The 14,915-nt window shown below is 41.0% G+C and overlaps 1 protein-coding gene across 1 annotated transcript in view; it reads left to right on the top strand.

The window, feature by feature from the left end:
* TACR1 (tachykinin receptor 1) overlaps positions 1-14,915 on the top strand; it is a 154,954-nt gene that overhangs the window by 66,021 nt on the left and 74,018 nt on the right. The gene's annotated exons all lie outside the window — the stretch shown is intronic.

Below are 14,915 nucleotides of genomic sequence, written 5' to 3'. Positions count from 1 at the left end.
TCCCCTTTTCCTAAAAATGTTCAGATGGTCAAACCTAGTGGGGGAGAGCAGGAGAGTCCCAGGGCCTCAAGCTGCATTGGTACCAAATGAAGCTTTAGATCTCTCCCATCTGCCTCAGCTCTTCCCTCCTATTTTCTGACATGGACAGTTGACACTTTTCCAGTTTTATGTAAAGTGTTAAGCAAAAGCAGCTTCAAGACAACCTTCCCCCATTCCGTCAGCTTGATTTCTTCCCCAGCCCTTCCAATATCAAAACTCTGGAGTTCAAGCACAGAATCCATCTTGAGTGTCCATGCCGCCCCTCTGGGCCCCACTGTCCTCATGTGTCTAGTGAAGGGACTGAACCAAACAACCTCCAATCCCCCTCCCCATCCTAACAGCCTACATACTCACTGAGGTCCCTTGCACCATGAGTATACAAGGAACACTCATGCTAACCCAAATCCCTGACTCAAGCGGCTTCTAGCCTAGTGAGATACCATTGACCTAACCATTTCTCCTTACGTGCCTGGGTTTCTTTCTAAAAGGCTCAAGTTCCACCAACCCCTGCCCACCCCCATGTGCTTCCTTCTTGCTTGAGGAGGTGCTTTTCTCCACCTGTGCAATCCTGACATTCACAATCTGTGCTGCTTCATCCTCTGACAATGACCCACTGGTTCCTGCTGTCCCTGGTGGGCCTCTAACAACCATTCTCAGAAGTGAGATTTGCAAAAAGATGGTGAAACAGAATTCCAGATGGAGAGGGGAGAATATAGGGGAGGTAGGAGAGGGTGAATTAGGCTCCTCCTCCACAGGAAAGCTAAGTCTTAAGGTCCCCCTGCAAGGAAGCAATTCGTTCCAGCAAACTCTAGAGGAGGTTCAATATGCAGCTGCTGGGTGTTAGTGCCCCCTTTACCGGTCTGCAGTTTCAGCAATCGTCGTGCTTAAGGGTCTCTGTGGAATTAGCATGTGTGGACTACGGGGATGAATAATTCTACTCCAATTTACTTTCTCCCATGGAATACTATTTAAGTTATAAATTGAGTATTTCCATCCTTGACAGTAGCTATTAAGCTGACGCCACTGCCTCATTGGCCTTTTGCTGTTTTGAGTATCTTTGGGCGCCTGGCCCTGGATCCAGCCAGTAGCACGGATAGTTTAAGTGTCTGGTGTCCTGGGTACCCTGGGTTTCAGCTAGGCACTGAATCTCTGGAAAGAGACCACACGGCCTCTGGAAGTTACAAAGATAGGAAGGGGAATGTGATCAAGTGTTGGGTGCCTGCTACGCACCAGACTTTGTCTATTCCCTTCATGTATATTATCTTGTTCGGCATCACTGCCCAGTAAATATTATGAATCCTCCTTTCAGAATGAGAAAACTGAGATTCTAAGAAATCACTTTAAGAAGGATTAAGTAGCTGAAAAAGCAATAAGTAAGAGCAATGGGGAGAGGGAAAGAGATATGTCCTGTGCATGGGAAAGTCATAATTCAGGTAGCAGGGGTTCCACTGCCAGAGAATCCAAACCAAGGAAGTCTTATATCACCAGTAAGACAGGCCACAGGGTGGTCTGTAAACAAAGATCTGGGAAGTGTTTACTTTCTGGAGAGCCTATTTCTCTCTTGCTCTGTGTTTGGCAGCCCTGGTTCCAGCATCTTTCATGTATTCCTTTGAAAGCTAGCATTCTCTCTGAGCACTTCACCAGCAGAGGCCTGCGAGACCTTGTCCTTCCTCACTCAATCCTCTATCCTTGTTTCTTCATCAACATCTGAGAGTCAACATCTCTGCCTGCTGCACGCTAAATAGAAAGAAGAAAGGGATCATTAAGTTAATCAGCTGGTAGTTACTAAGGAGCTTTCTTGTGCCTGGTCAGGTGCCATGGTGATTCAATGAAATAGAAGATGCAATACTGACTCCTGATAAGCATCTAATAAAATGTTGAAACATTATAAACAGCCATTTATTTTTGCTTATCTGGGCCTCTGTATATGCTGTGGCCTTCCCCTAGAAAGTATGTTGCACACAGCTCTCTATAGATTGTGCGTGCCAGCTCAATCTTCCAGGTCAAATTCAAATGTCACCTCCACTGAGAAACTCCCCCAACCTCCCTGCCCAGGCATAAATGTCCTCCTGTCTGCTCATGCTTCTAATGCACTGTAAGTCCTCTGGAGCACACAGCAAATTGCATTTTCATTATCATGTGTGTCCCTCTCCAGAGACAGCCACTCCTTCAGAACATGAATATACTGAGCTCTTCTCTGACAGCTAGAAAGGGGGTTAAATAAGGCTTATTGAACGAGTGAGTTAAAAAGCAGGACAGGAAAAAGTATGGATATGTTACCAGAAAGCCATGCTGATCCAGGCCCCAGGAGAGGGTTCTTGGATCTCGTGCGAGAAAGAATTCAGGGTGAGTCCATAAAGTGAAAACAAGTTTATTAGGAAAGTAAAGGAATGGCCACTCCATAGGCAGAGCAGCCCCAAGGGCTGCTGGTTGCTTATTTTTATGATTATTTCTTAGTTATATGCTAAACAAGGGGTGGATTATTCATGCCTCCCCTTTTTAGACCATGTAGGGTAACTTCCTGACGTTGCCATGGCATTTGTAAACTGTCATGGCGCTGGTGGGAGTGTAGCAGTGAGGACAACCAGAAGTCCCTCTCTTCACCATCTTGGTTTTGGTGGGATTTGGCCAGCTTCCTTACTGCAAACTGTTTTATCAGCAAAGTCTTAATGAACTATATCTTGTATCTTGTGCCTATCTCTTATCTCATCCTGTGATTTAGAATGCCTAGCCATCTGGGAATGCAGCCCAGTAGGTTTCAGCCTCATTTTACACAGCTCCTATTCAAGATGGAGTTACTCTAGTTCAGATGTCCCTGACAAATATATATCTTTATATGTTCAGAGAAAAGAAGGTTGTACTCATTGTTGACAGTGGGTGTGAGGATCCTGGATAGTGACTTGATAAAAAGCAAACCAAAGGCGCTGAAGCCAGACCGCCAAGTTTAAACCCAGCTCCAACACTTGGTGGATGAGCTACTTAACTTCTCTGTGCCTCAATTTCCTCGTCTGGAAAATGGAGGTCATAACATTAGCCTGCCTCAAAGAGTTAGTTAAAGATGAAATGAATTAATGCAAAGAAAGCACATAGAATGGAGTGGGGCACTTACCAAGTGCTTGGTATGTTAACTATGTGTTACTCCTAAGGACTGAAGTCAAAGAGAAGCGTTCCCTTTATACCTTCCTGCATTCTTTAAATTTTTACATGGAACAGTTAGACAACAAAAGAAAATGAAAATAAGACAGCAGCAAAGTGACAGACTAGATATCCTGATTGCTGCTCTTGAAACTAAATCAAAAATGCTAAATAATATACCACACATACAAAAATTTCTTCGTTAAATCATTGTCTTGCAAGAAAGTAAAAAAAGGCTCAAGGTAAAATTCAACTAATGGCAAGAATTCTACATATTGACAGCAGTGAAGCTGGCTTTTGTCTTAAGGGCCTTTGACCTTGACCTTGACTCACAGAGTATGGGGACAAGAAACAAAGCCTAGGACCTGCCCAAGGTGGGTTGTCTAATAGGCCACCTTCTCTTGAAGTTGGAAACCAAAAAGCTGTATCCTCAGTGTAAAAGAGAACCAGAAATGAATGCCTCGCCTGCCAACAGCTGCAGGAAACCTGCCCATCTCCAACCTTGGTGCTGTCAACAGAAAACAAACAAACAAAAAAAAATCTCTTCTGAGAGTATGTAGCAGAAAAAGTATCCTCACATGGGGATGCAGACCAAATTCATATCAGTTGGTTGGTCTAAAACAAACCTCACTCTGAAATCCAGTTTACAATGGTCCCAGTCTGGAAGTATTCCCAGGTTTCTGTCAAAAACGATTGTATATCATCTCTGAAGGAACCCACCTTCAACACAGGCATCAACAAATTCTCAAAGATAAAGTTCCAAAGAAAATAAGCAGGATGCAGTCGGCATAAAACAGATAATGGAAGAAGTCACCATGAGTGAGAACCTGCAGAAGCAAACCCATAGACTTACACCATTAGAGTTAACAGAGACACTAAATATACATTATGTTTATTATGTACAATGAAATAAAAAAGAAGCCTGACAATACGAGGAGCAAGTAAAAATTATAAAGAATGACTAGACATTTTTTAAAATATGCAATCAAAATTCTAAAAATGAATAATAATAACAGTTGAAATGTAAAACTCAGTGAACGAATCTAATAGCAGATTAGACTTGCTGAGGAGAGTCAATGAACTGGAAGACAGCCAGAATGCAGCACAGAGGCACAGAAGGTTAGATTGAAGAGATAAAACTAAGAAGACAAAACTAAGTTGTCTTAGTTGACAGGTTGTTTCATTTTAGTGTTTTGCCAAATGTAATCACTGTATAATTGTGAGAAATGCAGTTTTCTCAATTTTATACTTTATTTTGATAGAGAGTGTTAATAATTTACTAAAAAAACAAGAAATCCATCAAAAGATTCTTTCCTCTAATCAAAATATTCCTAAGAGCAACTCAAGAATCTCAAAATTAAATTGTGCGCCCCATAGGAGCTTTCAGTTTTTATTTTATGCAGTTTGTCTCTGGCTTTTATAGAAATGAATTTCAATGTCTTTTTGTTTGCTGGATTTGTATTGAGAAATGACAACTTGCCAAAAGCTTCAGAAGTTAAAAATTTAGGAGTACTCCATTGAAAATATTTTGATTTACAATTTTCAACTAATTTTAAACAAAATATAACCAAAACTTTGAGGACTCATTTACAAAAAGTTTGGTACTATTACTTAGGTTAATTCATAAAACAGTCAAAGGCTCAAACACTTTTAAAATCCTGTGTAGTATACTTTTGTATTCATCATATAAAACCACACCCAAAATAAATTAGTTCAGTTACTGTATACCTACAAAACTTTTTATAAATTTCAGCTACAGCTTCTATTTCAATTAGTAAGATATCACACTTTATGTGTACATAGTTGCAAATTATGTGTATCACAACCTATTACAAGGACATTTCTGTTCCATGCCTTCCTTAATTTAGTAAGCACATTATTTTTACCACAGTGTATTCGTATTAGTACCAAAACAAATTAATTTATCTTCACTGCTGAACTTTCAAATGGACTCATGATAACATTCACAACAATGTCCGTGCTTTCACCTTCCAAAAATTTTGAATCTATGAATTGAATTTTTTTTAAAATTGGCTCATTATTGGCCGAGTGCGGAGGCTCACGCCTGTAATCCCAGCACTTTGGGAGGCCAAGGCAGGCAGATCACAAGGTCAGGAGATCGAGACCATCATGGCTAACACGGTGAAACCCCATTTTTACTAAAAATACAAAACATTAGCCAGGCATGGTGGCAGGTGCCTGTAGTCTCAGCTAGTCGGGAGGCTGAGGCAGGAGAACGATGTGAACCCGGGAGGCGGAGCTTGCAGTGAGCCGAGATCGTGCCACTGCACTCCAGCCTGGGTGGCAGAGAGAGACTCCTTCTCAAAAAAAAAATAAATAAATAAATAAAATAAAATAAAATTTCTCATTATTGAAATTAACTGATTTTCTATTTGAAAAATCTGATGACACTGATATAAAATTAGAATCGTTTAGCTATTTGCCAAATTTTTCTGATAACTGAGCCAACATATTAATAGCTGTTACTCGACCTTTTGTACATGCACAAGAAACACTGGAATTGAAAAAGAGTGAAGTTAATTTAGAACGGTCGTTTAATCTAAGTGAGAAGTCATGCTTCACAGAATGATGAGCAAATGCACCATTTTCCCTGCATAAGTTAAATAATTGTCTTTGAGCATGGTTGTCTTAAAATAACTACTAACATTTGGTGTATATGCTGCTGCTGCTTCAGCAGATGTGTGTCTTTTGGTTTTCACAGGTTCAGTGATTAACGCTTTGGCCTGATAAAAGGTTAATGTCTAAAATCATTTTGTGCAAGTTACACATTCATCATCAACTTTTATGAAAAGCAGAAATCCAGTACTAAACTGTTCATTTGACGTGTGCTTCTTTGAAATTATAACTTATTGCTGTCAAAAAAATTTTTAAGTAAGAAAGCACTATTAAAACTAAATAAAAGGTTGTGGATTTACACTATATAAAAGAAAGCAAAATCACTGTAGCAAGGGTGCCCAAATGATATTCATACTCTCCAGAGAAGGATTACTCAGCATCTTTCCTGTTCATGTTAAACTGTTAGGGGCTTCCTGCTGAGCCTGCCACCCCATCTGGTGGCTACAGGCACAGGATGCAGCACAACAGACTGGTACATCAGCTGCCTGACGGAGGCAGTGGCACTGAACGATGCTGAGCACCTGAGTCTGAGTACACTTCATTTGATTAGTGATTGTCTTGCCTGCTGTACCTCAGTAGGAGACATTTTCAAGGCTGGGATTAGGGTGAGGCAAATGTAGCATTTGCCTGGGGTGCAAAATTTAAGGGGACCCCAAAAGTTCAGCAATCAAGACAAATAATACTTTAATGCAATACATTAAGATATCAAATTTAATGCACAAAAATCTATGATTAACAAAATATTGAAATTTTAAATAAAGACAGGATTTAATACTTCACTTGCACTGTGAGTGCCTCATTCACCTCACTCCAATCCCATCCCACAGATTCTGCCTTTGTGGGTTGAATAAAAGAGATCTGTGGGAGAAGAGAGGCTACCCTGAGTGAGGAGGAGGCAGAGAAATTTCATTCTCCCTCCTAGCCCTTCCTTTGGCCCCAAGTGCCTCTGCTTTAAGTTTTCTGCTGCCAAAATTAAAAGTCAAGCCTATGGTCACCCAGAAAACATGCTTACCACTTGGGGAAAGAAGATGCCAGAGAATCAGGGAAACTCTAAATACACTTGTGAGTGACTGCAGCATTTTTTACATAGCCTGCCAGGCCCAATGCAATGAATGGTTCAGCCCTCCAAAAACTGCATCATTTTCTTAAGATTTCAAAAAATTGTTTATTTGTTTTAATTGACACGTAATAATTGTACATATTTTGAGGTGCAGTGTGATATTTTGATACATGTATACAATGTGTAATGGTCATATCAGGGTAATTAGCATATCCATCACCTCAAATATTTACTATTTTGGGGAGTTGGGAGCATTCAAACTCCATTCAATAACAATTTATTGTGTATTTTCAAATAGCTAAAAGAAATGCATCTTTGATGTTGTTCACGAAAACTTCAAAACTGGTCAGAAGAGAGCATTAATTATTTAATAACTTAATATCAAGGCCACACTGCATAAGGTGAAAATACAATTCAAAGATACAGCCAACTACATTTTCCTAACTAGCTTACCACAGAGGACTACTCAAAACTGCAGTGACAGCAGAGGCCAAAAAGCACAGTGCCAACAATTTTAAAGATGCCCTAAATTTGAACTTCTTTCCATTATTGAGTTCCCACTAAAATCATGAATTTCAATCAGTGCAATTCCCCCTTTCCCTTACAGTAATTAAAATCTCAAAGACATTACAATCCAAACTATTCTCTTCTTTTGTTTTTCCTTACTCTGCTGCTGGAGCTAATGTAGTCCTATTATCACCTCCCCTGTCAAATTTCTGTAAACCTGAGTCTCCCTTGTGTCCCCACACACCTCCTACCTAAGTTTTAGCTCTAAATCACAAACAGGTCAATGTCACAAAGGATCTAGTTTGTCCCAGTAGCATTAACCTTTTGCCCAGGGGATAGCTATTGCTGTGCGTGTCTGTCTTACACATGTCAGCACAGCCTCAGGAATGGAGTCCCAAATGCAAGCATGAGATGCCATAGAGGAAGAAAGCAGTAGTTACAAATGTTGTGAGCTATCAAGTAGTTCCTGCCAATCCTTGACAGGAGCCCTCAAGCTGGAAATGAAATGGTGTATAACTTTACTCACCTTCCATTGTATTACAAACTTGCTACCATTTCTCTTTTCAGGGAGAAAAAAAAAATGCGTGCTCTGTCTTCCTGCTTCACCCCAGCCACTCCCACCCCTAGTCCCACCCCTGAGGGGCAGCATTTTATTGTGAATGACAGGATCCCAGCGATTAGCTGACTGGTACTCCTAGTGTTGCTCATTCCCAATGCTTACTGTCTGGCCCACCTGCTGGCAGAAACACTCAGAATATCACACTTAACTTGGACCTTCACCATCTTTTCCCCTTAGTTCACATCAGATCTTAGTCATATGTATTTCTATGGTAGCCCTGGCTCTGCAAAAATCAAAGGGCTTAACCTGGGATGCTTAGGGGACACCTTCTATCTATTCCCAACTAGGGCGCTTTATCAATCCTGGCTTAGTGCCTAACATTCCAAAATAGCTTTAAGGAGTTCACTGTTGAAGGAATACTCCAGAATTGTATGTATCCCTTTGTAATCTTGTCTTTTAAGACTAGTCTGAATGCCCTAAGTGGAGCTGCCAGCTTGCAACTGCTGAATGAAGATGGAGTTCTTTGGTCAAACATCAACTGGCACATCCAGGCAAATTTTTACCAGTTGTGTAAGGCTCTTTGGTAAGATTCCCAAAAGTTAAAAATATATGTAAACACAACCCCTGCCCTCAGGAAGCTTACCGTCCAGTGATGGGATAGAACAAGAGCACAGATTGTCCTGCTATAAAATAAAATGAGATGGTTGCATAAGGGAGTACAGCTAACAGGAGCGTGGGAGGGTATTCAATAGAATGTGGTTATGATTATCTCCACGAGATTTTTGAACAGTCAAAAAAGTTTTCCTGAAGGAGATGGATTCTGATCCACATTTAAAGGATGAATAAAATTTCTACAGATGGTAGTGAGATAAGAAGTAGAATCTAGACAAGGCTGGCAGGCTCCCGGGGTCTGGTATCACCTCCTCTCATGAGCTCCTACATCAGGTATTCTGTTTCCTAATAGCCCAAGGACTCTATTTCTGAATCTTCTTTGAACAATATGGGTCATTCTTTGATCACACATGAGAAAGGACATCTCAAACAACAGTCAACTGCATCCCCTCCTTCACTTCACCCTAAACTGTCACAGGCCTTCAAATCCATCTGTCTTTGCATCCATTTTTTATGGTCTTGTCGATGGCGCCCTTGCTGTCAACTGGCACCTTTTGAAGTGGGTCCACTGATGATGCTGTGAATCTGTGCATGGAGATCAAAACCTCATGCTTTTTAGAATTGTGCACAACATAGAAGTGAGGATGCAAGGGACTCTGCTGCTAATATTAATAAACAATAATTAACTAATAATAAAAATGATTTAATGGTGTGTGAACTTTGTGTCATCTCTGCAGGCTGCTAAAGGCCTCTGTGGTTATATAGCTTTATGAGCTTGAGGTTAGCTAAATAGATAAGGATGCTGGTCAAGTGATATGCTTAAATAACATCCCTGAATTTTGATGATAAAAAAATATCCTGGAAGAAAATCTCAACTGATGAAATGTTAGTGACCTCAGGTAAAAGACTGTGTGCTCCCTGAAATGGAGGGAGGATGGAAGGAGAATAGATGGAGCAATTTGTCCAGAAGAAGAGCCAGAGAGTGATGCCACATAGAAAGACAGAAACCAAATTTACTTCCGTCAACAGTATATAAGTGTTCCCCTTTCTCCACAACCTTGCCAGCATCTGTTATTTTTCAACTTTTCAAAATAGCCATTCTGACTGTTATGAGACGGTATCTCATTGAGGTTTTGATTTGCATTTCTCTAAGGATCACTGATATTGAGATTTTTTTCATTTGCTTGTGGCCACAAGTATGTCTTCTTTGAAAAGTGTCTGTTCATGTCCTTTGCCTACTTTTTAATGGGGTTGTTTGTTTTTCTCTTGTAAATCAGTTTAGGTCTCTTACAGAGGTTGGATATTACAACGTTGTCAGATGCATAGTTTACAAATATTTGCTCCCATTCTGTAGGCTGTCAGTATGCTCCATTGATAGTTTATTTTGCTGTGCAGAAGCTCTTAAGTTTAATTAGATCCCATTTGTCAATTTTTGCTTTTGTTGCAATTGGTTTTGGTGTCCTTGTTATGAAATCTTTGCCCCTTCCTTTGTCCAGGAGGGTATTGCCTAGGTTGTCTTCCAGGGCTTTTATAGCTTTAGGTTTCACATTCAAGTCTTCATTCCTTAAAGAGCTAAAACCAGAACTACCATTTCACCCGGCAATCCCATTACTGGGTATGTACCCAGAGGAATATAAATCATTTTAACATGAGGCTACACGCATGTATATGTTCATTGCAGTACTATTCACAATAGCAAAGACGCAGAGTCAACCTAAATGCCATTCAATGACAGATTGGACTTTTAAATGTGGTACACACACACCATGGAATACTATATATAAATATAAATTCTTTCATAAAAAAGAATGAAATCATGTCTTTTGCGGGAACATGAATGGAGTTGGAGGCTATTATACTTAGCAAACTAGCATAGGAACAGAAAACCAAATACCACATTATAAGTGGGAACTAAATGATGAGAACTCATGAACACAAAGAAGGAAACAACAGACACTGGGGCCTACTTTAGGATGGAGAGTGGGAGGAGGGAGAGAAGCAGAAAAAATAACTATTGTGTGCTAGGCTTAATATGGGTGATGAAATAATCTGTGTAACAAACCCCTGTAACATGAGTTTATCTGTAGAACAAACCTGGCACATGTACCCCTGAACCTAAAATAAAAGCTGAAAAACTAAATCCTGCATAGTTCCCAACATATAGTCAACACAAAAGTTAGTCAACAAGTAGGTATTGAGGCTTTATTTAAGGGCTTAATGTCAAGAGATAAAAAATTCTGGAGAGCCAGGTCCAGTGAGGTCACTCCTGCAGGATGATCCTGGGGGATATCTATATGACAGAAAACACTTTGAGCAATAATTATTCTCACGTAACAGTCTTACATGTGTTGAGACTGGGAGGAATAAAGGTATACCATATATGTTTTTCTCCTGCTACATTTATCTTCACTCAGCAAGGCTTTATGAAACCACTGCTATGTGCCAAGATATCATTTATGAAACCAAACTTTCATTGAGTATTTACTACATTCTAGGCACCTGGGCAGGCCAAGGACCTGTGGAGGGTGATAAGAGAAAAGAAGGATATGAAAATAGAAAAATAGAGGCCCAGAACAGTGGCTCATGCCTGTAATCTGAGCACTTTGGGAGGCCAAGGAGAGCGAATCACTTAAGTTAGGAGTTCAAGACCAGCCTGGCAAACATGGTGAAACCCCTTCTCTACTAAAAATGCAAAAAAATTAGCTGGGCATGGTGGCAGGTGCCTGTAATCCCAGCTATTTGGGAAACTGAGGCATGAGAATCACTGGAACCTGGGAGGCAGAGGCTGCAGTGAGCCAAGATCACACACTGCACTCCAGTCTGAGTGACAGAGCAAGACTGTCTCAAAAGAAAAAAAGAAAAGAAAATAGAAAATAAAGTGAAACGTGGTCAGCACAAGGTTTAGAGATCTCCACAGCAGTAAAAGTAGGGCACCAAACCAGCCACAAGGACATGATGACTGGGCCAAGTTGTGAAAATAAACAGGAGCAGCCAGGAAGGGATCGAGGAGGAAAACCATCCCAGATTGACCACTGCACTCACATAAGAACCAGAGCCATGTGTGATTCTGGGTCATGACTAGCCATAGACCACCTTACTGACTGCTTGTGGGACACAGGAGTTATCTACCCAATGAGTTCCCATCTGCCAAAGGTAAAGAGCGTTTCTGAATATTACACCATCTTCTCCTATGGTTCTAATTCCTCCTGCTCTTCACTTCCCATAAACTAGACCTGGGGACAGCAATCTATGGGGCCAGGGGCCAAATGCAGCCTACCTCCTGTTTTTGTAAATAAAATGTTATTATCATACAGTCATGCCTAATAGTTTCCTTGCTGTCTGTGGCTGTTTTCACACTACAAAGATAGAGTTTGATAATTACAACTGAAACTATATGGATCACAAAACTCAAAATATTTAATATCTGTCTTTCCCAGAAAAAAATTGCCAATCCTTGAGCTAGACTACAGCAGCCATACTCTCAGCTATTACCACCCTGGTTATCTGAACTCAGGAAGATATGGTCCCTTAAAGGAAACTTGTAACACCCCAGGAGTGAGTGGGAGAAGCGAGGGCAGGAACTGGATGAGAAAGACTGTGGAAGAAGGGCCCCACTGGACAGATCTCATAGCAGAGGAAAGACATTCTCTCTGCCGAGTGTTTTGGGACTGGTATAAGAGGAAGTTATGAAGATACTGCCGCTTGTCAGAGGATTGAAATTCTTTTTCACAGTAAGATTGTTTCACACTGCCTACAAGAAAAAAAATGTGCAGCAGAGAGTTCTTTTCGTAAAGCATAATCATGCAAGAGGAAGGCTACATCTCAGGCTTTACAGCTGGGAGGACACATACAATTCAAATCAGAGCTGATGGCCCTCAGTGGGACTGGAACCACCTGAAGTAGAGAACATAATCCATATCTCACACACCTCCAGACCCCCGTCTCTGGCAGCCTGATGATTAATGCTTAAACCAGAAAGACGTTTCATTGACTGCCTTAGAGTCCCGTGAGCATGGTGCAGTCAATAAATATTTATTGAATGTATTTTCCTTGGGCTTGCAGCACTTGTTCATAACCAAATAAGCAAGAATTGCTCAGGGTGGTTCCAGGTAAATATATAAATGTATGTTAATGGATCCAAGCTAGAAATGGGGAGTAGGAAAGAAAATATTCATCCATCTGTGTACAGGTTATCCAAATGGTGCTAGCTTTTGGGTAAATAAGAAAAAAACATGTTAAACAAGTCCCAGAAATGAGGATTGCAAGAGAGAGATAGAAGAAAGGAGGAAGGAGAGGAAAGGAGGGAAGGAAGGAGGGAGGGAGATTTACAAATACCTCTGCTTTGAACAAATGAACATATATACATTTTTTAAAGCCAATCTTTTTTTTTTTCTCTCTGGCTTTATGTGGGTAATACTTTCATCTGTCACTAAAATGGCTCCTACACTCAAGGAATGGCAGAGAGTTAACTGAAATGGGTTCCCAAATTGCAATTTCTGCAATAAGGATAAAATATGGCTTTCAGCCACCCATTTGGAGTTACAGTGCCAATGCGCTGATGCAATCCCCCATAAGCCCAGTCACATTAGATTCTGAATGGTGTGTCGCCAATCTGAGCATGGGGAGTGGTGTTAGGATTTGTTTATTTGAGACTGAACATTTATCCTGAATGAGAAACAAATTAAAATCTTGCATTTGAGGTAATATTAAAAGAGGGCAATGTAATTACCACATTCTCCCCTGAGCGTCCTCCTTAAGGTGCTGTGAAGCCTGAGAATGCGCAGCTGCCAGCGGGGGTAGGAACTGTGCAGTACTGGAGGTGAGATAAGGCATCTTCACGGCTGCATTTCCAGCTTTGTAGGGGGAAAACAATTTGCCTTTGGGAAATAATCCAGCAAGCAATCCTATGGTTTTAATACAAACACTCAAAGAGGTTCTGGCCATGACCATCTGGGTCCAGCCCTTCACTGAATTGGAAAGACAGCAACGATAATGGTTGAACAGGCCCACATGTGTTGGCTCTGAGTTTCCCCCACCCACCCCACTCCATGACTGAAGAGGATACAGGGCTCCACCACTGTCAGGCATCAAGGAAGACACAGGTCTAGGGGAGAAATCAACACTTGTCAGGGTCCTTTTCAGGGGACTACTGCAGAGATGGAAGATCATCTAGTCTATGGTGTCCTGGACCTGCCTTGGCAGTCGTCATGGCCCTTTGCAGGTAACCTAAAAAAAACAGACAATGCTTGATTTGCAACATTGTGAGAGTTGTTTTAGCCCTTTTGATGACCTTCAGACAGCCTTTGAGTGATAGGCTTTACAGCATCAACAGAACCAGGGAAACTTGCCCAGAGATGTATAGATTACTACACACCCCCAACATCATATCTTTTCCAAGTCCCTTCCTATAATTCCACTCTCTCCTGACTTTAAGACCACCTACCCACTTTCTAAAAGAGGCAAAAGGAAGAGTTTCTAGGAGTTTCCTTCCTGGGAGTCGTCATGACTTCTGATATAAAGGTTGACATAAAGTGTCCTCCTAGTAGTCAGACACTATACACTAAACACTTTCAGTGGCCCTTACAGACCAGAGAAGGAAAGCCCAGGTCCCTAGCTCCAAAATGCAGAGAAAAGTTTCTAAAGTTTACAGTGATAAGAGGATGCTAAAGGAAGCCTTCATGCAAACAAAGCCTAATCCTAACATGGAGAAAGAAAAAAGCTCCAAATGCTTCCTGCCGTTGGGGCAGGATGCTCAGCAGGCTCACCCAAATCCAGCACACCTCTTGAAGCCCCTCCGGTAGACCACCTGCCATTCCAGGGCTTGAGTGTCTCCGCAGCTCCCCTGAGACTCTAAGGTATTGATCCAATTACCACTTGAGGTCACTTATCCTACTGCTGTGTTTTGAGTTGCTTATTGATTCACCTTTTCTCCCTGGAGAAATTACAAGCTCATAGCCCAGAAGGAAACACTGTGCTCTACCGTGGCAGGTGCCCAGTGGGAATTTATTGAGCACATACTGAATAAAATTGCTTTACTTGTAACCCTGGCCCTAATTCTAGTCTAGAGATCCTAGGAGTCCAAAGAATACAGCAAAAGAATTATGTGGAATGATGTGGAGCCAGCTGACAGCTGTGCTGCTCTTTGTCTGCAGATTTTTTAAGTCTCCATTGACCATTCTGTCCTACGGATGTCGGAAACACCTGACTGTCAGAGAAGCAATGTGTGATTCTGACGTTTGGTCAGATAATATTTAAAAGCCAAAGGCCCTATAAGATATCATTCCTTCTCTTTAAAAAAATGCTTACTTTAAGGGATAGAGCTATAAACTTTACAACAAAAATATGCATTGAGAGATGTCTTTTAAA

The sequence above is a fragment of the Rhinopithecus bieti genome, unplaced genomic scaffold (genome assembly GCF_001698545.2).
Source record: "Rhinopithecus bieti isolate Rb0 unplaced genomic scaffold, ASM169854v2 scaffold_9978, whole genome shotgun sequence".
NCBI classification, from domain to species: Eukaryota; Metazoa; Chordata; class Mammalia; order Primates; family Cercopithecidae; genus Rhinopithecus; species Rhinopithecus bieti.
The sequence above is the reverse complement of the archived record's forward strand: the minus strand, read 5'-3'. Positions and strand labels throughout refer to the sequence as shown.